At 43.9% G+C, this 13,779-nt stretch overlaps 1 long non-coding RNA gene across 1 annotated transcript; it reads left to right on the top strand.

The window, feature by feature from the left end:
* The first annotated feature begins 259 nt into the window (after window positions 1-259).
* Window positions 260-12,722, top strand: LOC133747843 (uncharacterized). Its single transcript, XR_009864411.1, has 5 exons — window positions 260-543; window positions 3,348-3,430; window positions 7,415-7,541; window positions 9,140-9,238; window positions 12,611-12,722. It is a non-coding gene; the product is annotated as an uncharacterized LOC133747843 (long non-coding RNA).
* Window positions 12,723-13,779: the final 1,057 nt, after the last annotated feature.

Below are 13,779 nucleotides of genomic sequence, written 5' to 3'. Positions count from 1 at the left end.
TCGAAATATACTAGCCCCGGAGTTCCCCGTGGAGACTAGCAGGGTACGGTTCCACCCAACGCGCCCCCTCTGCGCTCGGAGAAGGCACGGAGATCGCCCTGGGCCTCACCCTGGGGCCGCCCGCAGCCGGGCGATCTACGCTTGCGCACTCCCAGGTGTAGCCTGCGACTCCCAGAAGGCGCTGGGGCCCGAGCCGTGGGCGGCGCGTGCGAAACCGGAGGACGCCGCCGGGGGTTCCTGTCAGGGTTCCTGTCAGGGTTCCTGACCCAGGGCTGCATTTCCCCCCGGGTGACGTGGGCATGGGTGCAATCCTGTGTTGGGCTCGGGGGAGAACTTTGCTTCCTTCTCTCTGCTCGCGCGCTGCCCGTGAGTGGTTCCAGTCTGAGGAAGGAGTCGGTGTGGGTCGCTGAGGAAAGGACTCTGCGGACCTAGATTTCTCCGCGCGCGCGCGCGGGAACCTGCGTGGCGGTGGGAGGGGGCTGCGGCAGGCGCTCAAAGCGCGGGGTCGCGAGCGCGATCCGGGCGTGTATGTCCGCCCCTCAGGTAGGTCCGTGGGAGCCTGAGCTGCGGGCTCTGTAGCGGCAGCTTGGGGAGACAGCCTGGGAATGGGGTGAGAGGCCACGCCGTGCCCCGTGACGGTGGGCGCGAGTGTGAGGCTGGCAGGTGCATGGTTGTCCTTGTGCAGCGGCGACGTGAGCGCCAGGTTCCAGGTTCCCTGCTGTGTCCTCCTGTAAACCACGAATGAAAATCATTTATTTGACTAGGAAAACTATCCTGATTATTTACAACGCTTTTATATGTTAGAAAGATTGTATAAAGTAATTACCAGGAGACATCCTTTCAGAATTAGTAATTTATAGCTTTAAGGTTACTTTCAGAGAAAATGACCCTAATATCTGATGTCCATGTATATTGCAAGTACAAACAATATTTCCAAAGATTGCCATACTTATATACACCTAAATTTTCAGATTTTGTGGAGATTCTCCATTTTATCATATTATGTTCTTGAAAGAGATTCATAATGCTGGATGAGGTTTTTCTTGGTCTCTAGTTGCTGGGGTCTTGGGAAAGGGAAATTTTATCCTTTCCTGTGTGATACCCCACTCTCTGTCTCTTTCTCTTTCTCCACATATATACACATACACACCAGAATTTTGAAAACTGGGATTATAAGGAAAGCAAAACCCCAAGAAACAAATTTTACTGTAAGGAAAGCAGGAGTCATCAATATTAGCGTTATTGTATAATAATGGATTAAGGAATATATAACTATTTTCATCATCAGTAATAATAGCGTAGGTCAACCAGCGTAGTGTACTTTTTAGTGTGGATTATCTCCTTGTCAAAACAATCATATAGTGTATGTACTCATCTTCTCTGCAGGGATGTGGAAACAGAGGCACAAAGCTGTCACTAACTTTCACAGCTAAAGCCCTGTTTTCTATTTCTGAAAGTAACAACAGAGCCTGTGGTTTTAATTTCAATAGATTATCATGTTTTAAATTGTGCCTTTTAAAACCTGGCTTCTTCACTGAGTTAAAGTTTTTTTCCACCGTAGAAATGGGCTATTGTGATAGTTACCAGTGATGGCATAATATGTTACAATATAGCAGACCATCATATGTTTAACTTGTTCCTACTGTGAGATATTTGTTTAAGTGTTCAGTTATCAGAAATACTCTCATGAACGTCCTTGTGCATATATCTTGTATTCTTCTATAGTTATTTTTTAAAAAATATTTCTAGATGTGAAATTTTGTCAACATTCAGACACTTAACAAATGTCATCTGTATGGCAGACTTGGAATTTGTAGTATTTGGGGCAATGTAGTCACTAAAGAGACTTATTTCCTTGATAATGCCTCGTATGTATCAATTAAGGTAAAATCTGAATAGGAATAAGCCTAAGACTGTATGCAGAAGGCCACTGGCAAGGTTTAGGTGACCCACCTTGTGAATTCACTGGAAAAATACTTTAGTCTGCTTATAGCAACAATCAGGATATGAACGAATTATGCCAATTCTGAGGAATCTATGGCAATAAATGGATTTTGTGCTATAACTTTTTTAAAGAAAGATTTATTTGGGTCTTGTGGTGTAGTAGGTTAAGCCTTCGCCTGTGGCGCTGGTATCACATATGGGCGCCAATTGGAGTCCCAGCTGCTCCTCTTCTGATCCATCTCTGCTGATGGCCTGATAAAGCAGTGGAAGATGGCTCAAGTGTTTGGACCCCTGCACCCACATGGGAGACCCAGAAGAAGCTCCTGGCTCCTGATCGGCCCAGCTCTCTCTTCGTCTCTCTGTCACTCTGCCTCTCAAGTAAATAAATAAACTTTTAAAAAAGAGATTTATTTATTTATTTGGAAGGCAGAATTACAGAGAGAAAAGGAGAGGCTGAGAGAGATCTTCCATCTGTTGGTTCAATCCCCAAATGGCTGCAAAGAGCAAGGCTGAACCAGGCTGAAGCCGGGAGCCAGGAAGTTCATCCAGGTCTCCTATGCAGGTGCAGAGGCCCAAGTACTTGGGCCATTCTCCACTGCCTTCCCGGACACATTAGCAGGGAGCTGGATCAGAAATGGAGCAGTCAGGTCTTGAACCTGCACCCAAAAGGGATGCCAGCCTTGCAGGCTGAGGCTTAACCTGCTGCATCACAACACCAGCCTCCTGGGTACTCTTGTGTGAATTCATGATGGTCCCCTACAGAGCTGTATTTTAGGTCTTCTCAGTGGAAAGGTTTATTTTGTTTCTAAACCTGTCAGCTAGGTTATGATGTCAGGAGCTTCTTCCTGGTCTCCCATTTGTGTGCAGGGGCCCAAGGACTTGGGACATCTTCTACTGCTTTCCCAGGCCACAGCAGAGAGCTGGATCGGAAGTGGAGCAGCAGGTTCTTGAACCAGCGCCCATATGGGATGCTGGTGCTTCAGACCAAGGCATTAACCTGCTGTGCCACAGTGCTGGCCCCCTGGCTTCAGCATCTTAAACCAATTTTACTCAATTCCCAAGCCAAAAGAAGTTGTGAGTTGGATGATGAAGGCCCTTTTCTGTCTTGGGAGGTGGGAATAGAAGGAAAATATACTCCAAGTAGGACTCTGTTGCTTAATCACTGGTCTACCCTTAGCTGTTTGTCCTCAATGCAAAAGTGTCTTTTTTCTATGACTTTGTCCAGTGGAGACACTTCTGGTTTGGGAGAGGAACTTTATCCAGACCCTTAAGTGTACAAATTATGTGTGTTAGCAAATATTTTGGAATCTGAACTCTGTGAGTATAAGAGCAATATTAAGTAAGTTAAATTCACTCAAGAACATTAAAGCAATATTGGTCTCAATGTCTTTCTCTTCTCCTAGCTCTGACGATCTGCATCTGTGCTTTTCTGATAGCATGACCCTCAGGACTGATCTGCTCTTGCAGATCTAAAACCATGGCACATGTGAGTTGATTTTTTTTTCTTTGTTAAAATAAATTTTGTGTTTTGGTTATGTAAGTATTTTTGTTAGTTTACCTAAGCTTTCCTACCAGAAGCCCCTTGAATAACCTATTTCCAGCTCTTGTTCTTCCAGTGAACTGTGATGCCAAATTATCCAGTATCCTTCTTATGTGCCCCATTCTAAACTTATTAGTGATCACATAATTACCAGATAATTCAGCATGTCTTAGATGCCCATTCTTCTTTCAAGAGCAATGATGGAATTAAGTCATTTAAAGTAAAGATTGATGTTTTTTGAATAAAGCCGAGTTTGGTGAGATAGAGACAATGGTTGCATTTGGCCATCTATGACACAACTTAAATTTTCATTGACTTGCAATTTCCTGTAGAGAAGGCAGAAATTTAGTATTGCTTGAATGACCAAATTTCAGTGTAGGCTGTAATTTCTTGATTTGTGTGGGTTAGTGGATGATTGGGACTTGCAGATTGAGAGGTCATGGATCTTGGTAGGAAGTCCCTGAGAGCTAAATACCAAGATGATTCTGTTAAATGGGACATAGTGGGGTGCTATGTTTATAAATAATGGGTGCTATGATTATAATTCATGATCCTTCTTCAGGATTCTTTTATTCAGTGTATTTGTTGTCAGTTATTATACAACATTGGTAACCTACAAAGAAGCTGCTGACCACACTCAGTGTAAGCAGATGTTCAGTGAGAGATGGTTCATAGCTACCTTGAAATTTAATGATTTAAAACAACATTTAATTTATAATTTCTGGGGATTAGAAATCCAGGCATGGCTTAGCTTACATCTCTGGCTATGAGTCTTTTACAAGGCAATTAAGGTGTGGGTAAGGGCTTTGATCATTCTTTAAACAATTTTATTTATTTTCATTTTATTTGAAAGAGAAAGATAGCAAGAATGAAGAGGGGGCAGGCAGCAAGCTTTAGAGAGATCTTTATCTACTCATTTACTCCCCACATACCTCTAACAGCCAGGACTAGGCCAGACGAAACCAGGAGCCAAGAACTCATCCAGATCTCCCCCTGGGTTATAGGGACCCAAGTACCTGAGCCATTATGTGCCACGTTCCTAGGGTGTACAGTAGCAGGAAGCTGGATTGAAAGCAGAGCTAGAACTCAAACCACATACTCTGATATGGAATGCAGAGATTCCAAATGGCAATTTAACTACTGTACCAAATGCCTGCCCCTGCAATCGTTAGATTCAATTTTGAGTGGCTGTATTTCCAGACTTACTCAATTGGTTGTTAACAAGATCCAATTCCCCACGGACTGTTGGACTGAAGACCTGAATTCCACATTAGCTATTGGCTGGAGACTACTGTTGGTTTATGGTTATGCGAATCTGAGTAGAACAGCTTAAAATATGATAGCCAGGGACTCCCATATGGTCACTGGTCCAAATCCTGGCAGCTCCGCTTCCAATCCAGCTCTCTACTATGGCCTGGGAAAGCAGTGGAGGATGGCCCAAGTCCCTGGGCCCCTGCACTCACGTGGGAGACCCAGAGGAAGCTCTTGGCTCCTGGCTTCCAACCGGCACAGCTCTGGCCATTGCAGCCACTTGAGGAGTGAACCATCGGATGGAAGACCTTCTCTCTCTCTGCCTCTGCCTCTCTGTAACTCTGCCTTTCAAATAAATAAACAAATATTAAAAAAAAAAAGATAGCCAGCTTAATCACAATAAGTAAATAAGACACCAAGTAAGGAAAATCAATATGAAATTCATAGCTCTTTAAACCTTATGTTGGAAGTAACATTGCAGAACTTTAGATATTCTGTTTTTTGTTTTTTTTTTTTTTTGGACAGGCAGAGTGGACAGTAGAGGGAGACAGAGAGAAAGGTCTTCCTTTTTCCCATTGGTTCACCCTCCAATGGCCGCCGCGGTAGGCGCGCTGCGGCCAGCGCACCGCGCTGTTCCGATGGCAGGAGCCAGGTGCTTCTCCTGTCTCCCATGGGGTGCAGGGCCCAAGCACTTGGGCTATCCTCCACTGCACTCCCTGGCCACAGCAGAGAGCTGGCCTGGAAGAAGGGCAACTGGGACAGGATCGGTGCCCCGACCGGGACTAGAACCCGGTGTGCCGGCGCCACAAGGCGGAGGATTAGCCTGTTAAGCCACGGCGCCGGACCAGATATTCTGTTTTTTAAAAGGAAATCAATGGGCAGCATTGTGGTACAGCATGTTAAGCTACCGCCCATGACACTAGCAACCCATATAAGTACTGGTTTGAGTCCCAGCTGTCCCATTTTTGATCCAACTCCTTGCAGATGTACCTGGAAGGCAATGGAAGATTGCTTAATTGCTTGAGCCCCTGCCACCCACGTGGGAGACCCAGGTGGAGTTCCAGGCTCCTGGCTTTGGCCTGGCCCAACTCTGGCTATTTAGCCATTAGGAGAGTGGACCAGCAGATGGAAGATCTCGCTCTCACTCTTGCTCTCACTGTGTGTGTGTGTATGTATGTGTGTGTCCCCTTTTCTCTGTAACTCTGCCTTCCAAATAAATTTTAAAAAATCTTTTTAAAAACATAAAAGGAAATCACTTGGTTTAGCCTGAATGTAAGGGGAGGTGGTGCCACAAGGACATAGTACCTGGAGAGGGAGAATCATTGGTAACTTACAAAGAAGCTGCTAACCACACTTAGTATAAGCAGATGTTCAGTGAGAGATGGTACATAACCATAAAAAAAGAATGCCATTCTATGTAGTAGATGAACACAGGGTCCTAGAATTGAGGAAAACCTTACAAATGTTGTGCATCCTAACTGTAAATTATCAAATCTGAAAATCCACAAAGGAGAATTTCATGCCAATGATAAATGGATTTGTCAACACAAAATTGCTTAAGAATGAGATCTAATATAATAAAATATTTTCAACTAGAGGCCTTTTAAAAAAATTTATTTATTTATTTTAAAGAATTACTGAGAAACAGGGAGAAAAGTCTTCCATATGCTGGTTCACTCTCCAGATGGCCACAACAGCCAGGCCTAGGTCAGGCTGAAGCCAAGAGCTTCATCCAGGTCTCCTACATGATGGCAGGGGCCCAAACACTTGGGCCTTCTTCTGCAACTTTTCCCAGACCATTAGTAGCAAGCTGGATTGGAAGTTGAGAAGCCAGGACACAAACTGGCACCCACACAGGTTGCCCGGCATTGCAGGCACAGCTTTATCCACTATGCCACAATGTCAGCCCAGAGGCCATTCTTAATTTTATTTGTTTTCTAAAATTAAGTCTTTGTACTATATGTATATGTATATTTTAAAGATTTATTTGTTTGAAAGGCAGAGTGACAGGGAGAAACCAAGAGATAGAGATCTTCCATCTGCTGGTTTACTCCCCAAATGGCTCAATAGCCAGGAATGGGGAAGGCCAAAGCCAGGAGCCAGAAACTCCATCCAGGTCTCCTACATGGATATCGAAGGTCCAGGTAATCATGGCATTGTCCACTGCCTTCCCAGGTACATCAGCTAGAAGCTGGATTGGAAGAGGAGTATACTAGAACATGAACCAGTTCTCTAGAATGGGGTGCTGGCATCGCTGTGTTGCAATTAGTGACTTCACCTGCTGTGCCACAATTGCAGCCCTATACTGTATTTTGAAAAAATGTGATTATGTTTTCCTTTTTTTTAAAAACCTTTTCCCCAGCAACTCGTGTACTTTGGCAAATTTATGTGACAGATAGCAGTCACACATTATGCTTATATTCATTATTTAATAGGCAGACATTATTTTATCTAGTCCAAAATGGTTTATCCATTTGAAAGCATTCCATAGTTTTGTTTATGATAGAAATCTTTAAAAATACATATACATTATACTTCAGTCCCCTCTCATAATACAGATTAGTGGCCCATATACTTCCCATATTGCTCACTCCCTGCAATACTGGACTTATCTCCTCTCCATCCCTCTTGAAAATACTCCTTTAATTTTTCCAATATTATGTGGATTTTCCATTTCAGGGATCAGTGACATTCACAGATGTGGCTGTAGATTTCTCTCGGCAGGAATGGGAATGTCTTAACCTTACTCAGAAAACCTTATACCAGGATGTGATGATGGAGAACTGTGCTAACTTGGTCTCACTGGGTACGTTTTCTGCCTCAAGTAATTTAGGGTACTTTAGAATCTTATTTCTAGCTTATATGTTTGTTCCTACTCTTAATTTTCAGGGCTGCTTTTTAGGAAACTACTTTTCTTTTCCACTTTTTTCCAAAGAAATTCTAACTCCATTAAACACTTTCTTTCTTTTTTTTTTCTTTCTTTCTTTTTTTTTTTTTTTGACAGGCAGAGTGGATAGTGAGAGAGAGAGACAGAGAGAAAGGTCTTCCTTTTTGCCGTTGGTTCACCCTCCAATGGCCACTGCGGACGGTGCATCCTGCTGATCCAAAGCCAGGAGCCAGGTGCTTCTCCTGGTCTCCCTTGCGGATGCAGGGCCCAAGGACTTGGGCCATCCTCCACTGCCTTCCCGGGCCATAGCAGAGAGCTGGCCTGGAAGAGGGGCAACCGGGATAGAGTCCGGTGCCCCAACCGGGACTAGAACCCGGTGTGCCAGTGCTGCAAGGCGGAGGATTAGCCTGTTAAGCCACGGCGCCGGCCTCCATTAAACACTTTCATCTTCCCTGTCTTTTAGTGATGTTTAAGCTTTCTCTGGTCCTACTTGGAGTTGCCTTCTTCCTTTGTGAGGAAGGCCTAGAGTAGCATCAGTGGCTTCAGGAAGTTCATGTAAATGCATATTATGAAAAAGCATGGATTTCACTTTTTTTTTTGCACCAAAGCCAATTTGTTTTGTTTTCAAGATTTATTTATTTGAAAGACAAAGCATCAGAGAAAGAGAGAGACAGAGACAGAGACAGAGACAGAGAGATCTTCCCTCCACTGATTTGTTCCCTATTTGGGCTTGGCCCAAACTTGTCTTTAATTCCAATTTCCATGTATTTTTTGAAGAACTCTAATATTGTGTAATTAGTGACAAATGATTATGGTTTCCTATTTATGTATGCTAAATGTAGATACTCCTTTATATTATTTGATACACTTGCAAGGAGATCAGTTTGACAGAAGGTCTTCAATTGCTCTAATAATCAAAAAACCTTTATTGATGTACATATAGTGATGGATTGGATTAGCAGAATTCATTTAAAACTGAAGCACACACATTCCATTTCCTAAGACCAATTGTATCTGATTTGTGGGTTGATGTAATCTATAAATATTACACTTTAAATGGAGTGGATATTCTCTGTGTACTGTTAAGCAATAATATTAATAGTTAGCATTGTTTTTACTATAGATAATACTCCAAGTGCTATGTGTGTGTGTCTGTATGATCTCATTCTTATTAAATCCATCAACCTTATTATTATTATCCTGATTTTCCAAATGCAAATACTGAACAATGGGGTTAAGTGACTCACCCAAGTTCACCTACAGCCAGAATTTGGTAAAGCAGGAATGGATACCAGCGTACAGAATCTGTATGTTGAGCTGCATATTATTTGTACTTTCAAGGAAAAAGGATATATGTGTGTAAATTGTTTTTTAAAAAAAAGCTTATTCTGCTTAACTGATTTCTTATTCTTTAATTTGTTTTCCAGAATCTTACTCAATATCATTTTGACCTTTATTTTAGTATAATTTTGACTGTGTATTTTTCTCGATCATGTGACTTTTTTTTTCTTTATAAGCCAGATATTCCATTTCTAAGCCTGACGTAATCACATTATTAGAGCAAGGAAAAGAGCCCTGGATGATTGTAAGGGAAGAAACAAGAAGATGGTGTATTGGTAAGTAAGAGTAATTCTGGCTGCGGTTAGCTGTCTCTGTAGGTAACAGCCAAGTGCTCAGGGCAGTAGCACACATTTGGAATATTGGTTAGAAATCTCAATTCACAGTAGAGGAGTGCCTTGTGATCTAGAGGGGAGATAAATATTCTATATGAGCTACCCATTGACCTTCCTCTTTTCCTGAATTAATCATTTCTGTGTTTATTCTCATATTTTCCCATCCCAGTTAAGTGATGGGCACTATCTTTCCTGGTGTAAAGATGTATTTATTAAGGGTTGGCACTGTGGTACAGTGGGTTAATCCCATATGGGTGCCACATCCAGTCCCAGCTGCTCCTCTTCCAATCTAGCTCTCTGCTATGGCCTGGGAAAGCAGTGGAGGATGGCTCAAGGACTTGGGCCCCTACAGCCACATGAGACCCAGAGGAAGTTCCTGGCTCCTGGCTTCAGATCAGCTCAGCTATGGCTGTAACAGTCATTTGGGGAGGGAACCAGCAGGAGGAAGACCTTTCTCTCTGTCTCTCCCTCTCTCTGTTTTTTTTTTTTTTTTTTTTTTTTTTTTTTTTTTTGACAGGCAGAGTGGACAGTGAGAGGGAGAGACAGAGAGAAAGGTCTTCCTTTTTTGCTGTTGGTTCACTCTCCAATGGCCACTGCAGCTGGCGCGCTGTGGCCGGCGCATCGCACTGATCCGAAGGCAGGAGCCAGGTGCTTCTTCTGGTCTCCCATGCGGGTGCAGGGCCCAAGCACTTGGGCCATCCTCCACTGCACTCCTGGGCCACAGCAGAGAGCTGGCCTGGAAGAGGGGCAACCGGGACAGAATCCGGCGCCCCAACCGGGACTAGAACCCGGTGTGCCAGCACCGCAAGGTGGAGGATTAGCTTACTGAGCCGCGGCGCTGGCCCCCTCTCTCTGTTTTTAACTCTTCCTCTCAAAAAAATAAATATTTCTTTAAAAAGATTTTTTGGGGGCCGGCGCTGTGGTGCAGTAGGTTAATCCTCTGCCTGCGGCTCTGGCATCCCATATGGGCGCCTTCTAGTCCCAGCTGCTCCTCTTCCAATCCAGCTCTCTGCTATGGCCTGAGAAAGCAGTAGAAGATGGCGCAAGTCCTTGGGACCCTGCACCCGCATGGGAGACCCAGAAGAAGCTCCTGGCTTCAGATAAGTGCAGCTCTGGACGTTGCAGCCAATTGGGGAGTGAACCAATGGAAGGAAGAACTTTCTCTCTGTCTCTCCCTCTCACTGTCTGTAACTCTCCCTCTCAAAGAAATAAATAAAATCTTTAAGTGATGGTGAGAGGAAGAGACAGAGGGAAAAGTCTTCTGTCTTCTGTTTCCTTCCTCAAATGACCACAACAGCTGAAGCTGAGCCAATCCAAAGCTAGAAGCCAGGAGCTTCCTCCAGGTCTCCCATGTGGGTACAGGGGCCCAAACACTTGGGCCATCTTATGTGGCTTTCCCAGGCCATAGCAGAGAGCCGGATCAGAAGAAGAGCAGCTGAGACTTGAACTGGCACCCATGTGGGATACCGGCACTGCAGGTGGCAGCTTTACCCATTACTCCACAGTGTAGGCTCCCCTAGTGTAACATTTTACCAATCTTGGACTCAACTGATTCGAGATCCTCTTTTCTTAGATTTATATATGTGGCTCTGTTGCCTAAAAATATACTCATTCTTATATTTGGCATATAAAATGGGAGTATTAGTAAATACTAAGGAAGATGTAAAATAAATGTGTAAAGAAGTAGAAAAAATAATATCAGGTGTTGAAGTATATGGTGAAGAAAATTCCCCTACAACAGGACAAACATAGGTAAAGCCATAACCACCTCCCCAGAGCCCTGAACGAAGAGACACAGGAGTGAAATGCCTCAGATCTGGCCTTTGGGCTTGTGTATTGGCTACCACTAGCACTGAGCTCCAAGAAGTAGAGGGGAACTTCCCTCGATCGCACAGAGTGAGCAAGCATAGCTCTGGGGCTTGTGTCCAGCAATCTTGCAGCTCCAAAGTACAGAGAGTCCTGCTGTGTGCCTTGTGAAGTTTATTGGCTCCCTAGGCTTCTGGTTGTGATGGGGCAACCTGCTGGACCCTAAGATAGAAAGGAGTCTGCAGTGACTGTGCCGTATCAGCTTGGGTCTGGGGCTTTCAAAGGGGGAGACAATATGGATTCCTTTTTTTTTTTTCAATATTTTATTTATTTATTTAAGAGGCATAGTTATAGACAGAAAGGGAGAGACACAGAGAGTGGTCTTCCATCCACTGGTTCCCTCCCCATCTGGCTGCAGTGGTTGAAGCTGGACTGATCAGAAACCAGGAGCCAGGAGCTTCTTTTGGGTTGTCCATGTAGGTGCAGGGGCCCAAGCACACAGCCATCTTCTGCTGCTTTCCCTGGCCGTAAGCAGAGAGCAGGATTGAAAAAAAAAAACAGTGGGGACACGAACCAGCACCCATGAGATGCCAGCGCTGCAGACAGTGGCTTAGCATACTACACCATAGCACTGGGCCCCATGGCTTCCTTTTTTGGAGCGAGCCCGTTGCTTGGAGCCCAGTCAGCTTGCTTGACTGGATTAAGACCACTGAGGACTGTGGAATTCTGTAGTGGTGGGACTGCGTGTCTGTTACCACAATGGGGATGGCTGAGCTTTCCCACTTAGCTTTTCATGGCAAGTAGGAGTCCCCTGACCGTGGAGCCAGAGCATGGGTTGTACGCCTTGTTCCCCTCTCTCTGCTGCTTTCCAAGTCTCTTTAATGAAGTTTTCCCCCAGTCTGTTTTCTAAAAACGTGGTCTTTGCTTTGTTGTTCTGGTTCTTCTCTGTGTTAGAGGTAGCACAGGGGCTGTCTCTTCAACCATCTTAGATCTCTCGCTGACTTTTCTTATAATTTCAAAAAAAAATTTTATCTTTTATGCTATATCTCTGAATAATTTATTTTAATGTATGCCATGGAGATTGCAATATATCCAACTTTTCATAATCTACAGTTGATATTGTACCATTTATTATAAAATTTATTATGAAAAGGCCGGCGCCGTGGCTTAACAAGCTAATCCTCTGCCTTGCGGCGCCGGCACACCGGGTTCTAGTCCCGGTCGGGGCGCCGGATTCTATCCCGGTTGCCCCTCTTCCAGGCCAGCTCTCTGCTATGGCCCGGGAAGGCAGTGGAGGATGGCCCAAGTCCTTGGGCCCTGCACCCGCATGGGAGACCAGGAGAAGCACCTGGCTCCTGGCTTTGGATCAGCGAGATGCGCCGTCCGCAGCGGCCATTGGAGGGTGAACCAACGGCAAAAAGGAAGACCTTTCTCTCTGTCTCTCTCTTTCACTATCCACTCTGCCTGTCAAAAAAAAAAAAAAAATTATTATGAAAATCTTGTGCCTAGGGCTGGCGCTGTGGTGCAGCGGGTTAATGCCCTGGCTTGAAGCGCTGGCATCCCATATGGGCGCTGATTCGAGACCTGGCTGCTCCACTTCTGATCCAGCTCTCTGCTATGGCCTGGGAAAGCAGTAGAAGATGGCCCAAATCCTTGGGCCCCTGCACCCACATGGGAAACCTGGAGGAGGCTCCTGGCTCCTGGCTCCTGGCTTCGGATTGGCGCAGCTCCGGCCGTTGCGGCCAATTGTGTGGCCAATTGGGGAGTGAACCATCGAATGGAAGACACCTCTCTCTCTCTGTAACTCTTTTAAATAAATAAATACATCTTTCAAAAAAAAATATTGCGCTGTTAGTATTTTTATACCACCTTTCGTCTTCTAATCTACATACATTGCAAACACCATAAATACAGTATTCTAAATTTTGCTTTCAACAGTCATACGTGTCTTAAAGAATTAAGAGGGGAATAAATGGTCTTACTTATTTATATAGACATTTACCTTTTCTGATTACTTGTTTTCATTCTTGAAGAGATTCAGGTTTCTCTTTGACATCCTTTACCATGAGCCTGAATAATTTACTCTAGTATTTCTTCTAGAACAATTTTGCTGAAACAGATCCTCTCAATTTCTCCTTATCTTAAAATGTCTTTATTTCACCCTCATTCTTGAATGATATTTCCAATGAAGCTGGAATTCAGGGCTGACAATCTTTTCATCACTCTAAATATCCTGTTCATTTTCTTCTGACCTCTACAATGTCTGGTGAGTGATTTATACCATTTGAATTATTTATCCTTTGAATATCATATTTAATTTTTCTCTACTTTCAAGATTGTTTCATCTGTTTTTTAAGCTGTTTGATTATGACATGTCTGGATGTGGTTTTTCTTTCATCTTCCTATCTGGCAATCACTGGGCATCTTTAATCTACAAATTTATGTACATTAAATGCCCAAATTAAATTACGTAGATTAAAATACCCTGACTTGGGATATTTCCAGCCATTATATCCTCAAATATTTTTCCTATCTTTTTCTCTCTTTTTTTAATATTTAATTCTTTGAGTGGGAGAGTTATAGACAAAGAGAGGGAAAGACAGAAGAGAAAGGTCTTCCATCCACTGGTTCAGTCCCCAAATGGCTGCAATGTCCAGAGCTGGGCCCATCAGAAACCA

Source organism: Lepus europaeus, chromosome 19 (genome assembly GCF_033115175.1).
Source record: "Lepus europaeus isolate LE1 chromosome 19, mLepTim1.pri, whole genome shotgun sequence".
NCBI lineage: Eukaryota > Metazoa > Chordata > Mammalia > Lagomorpha > Leporidae > Lepus > Lepus europaeus.
This window is presented reverse-complemented; position numbering and strand designations above follow the sequence as displayed.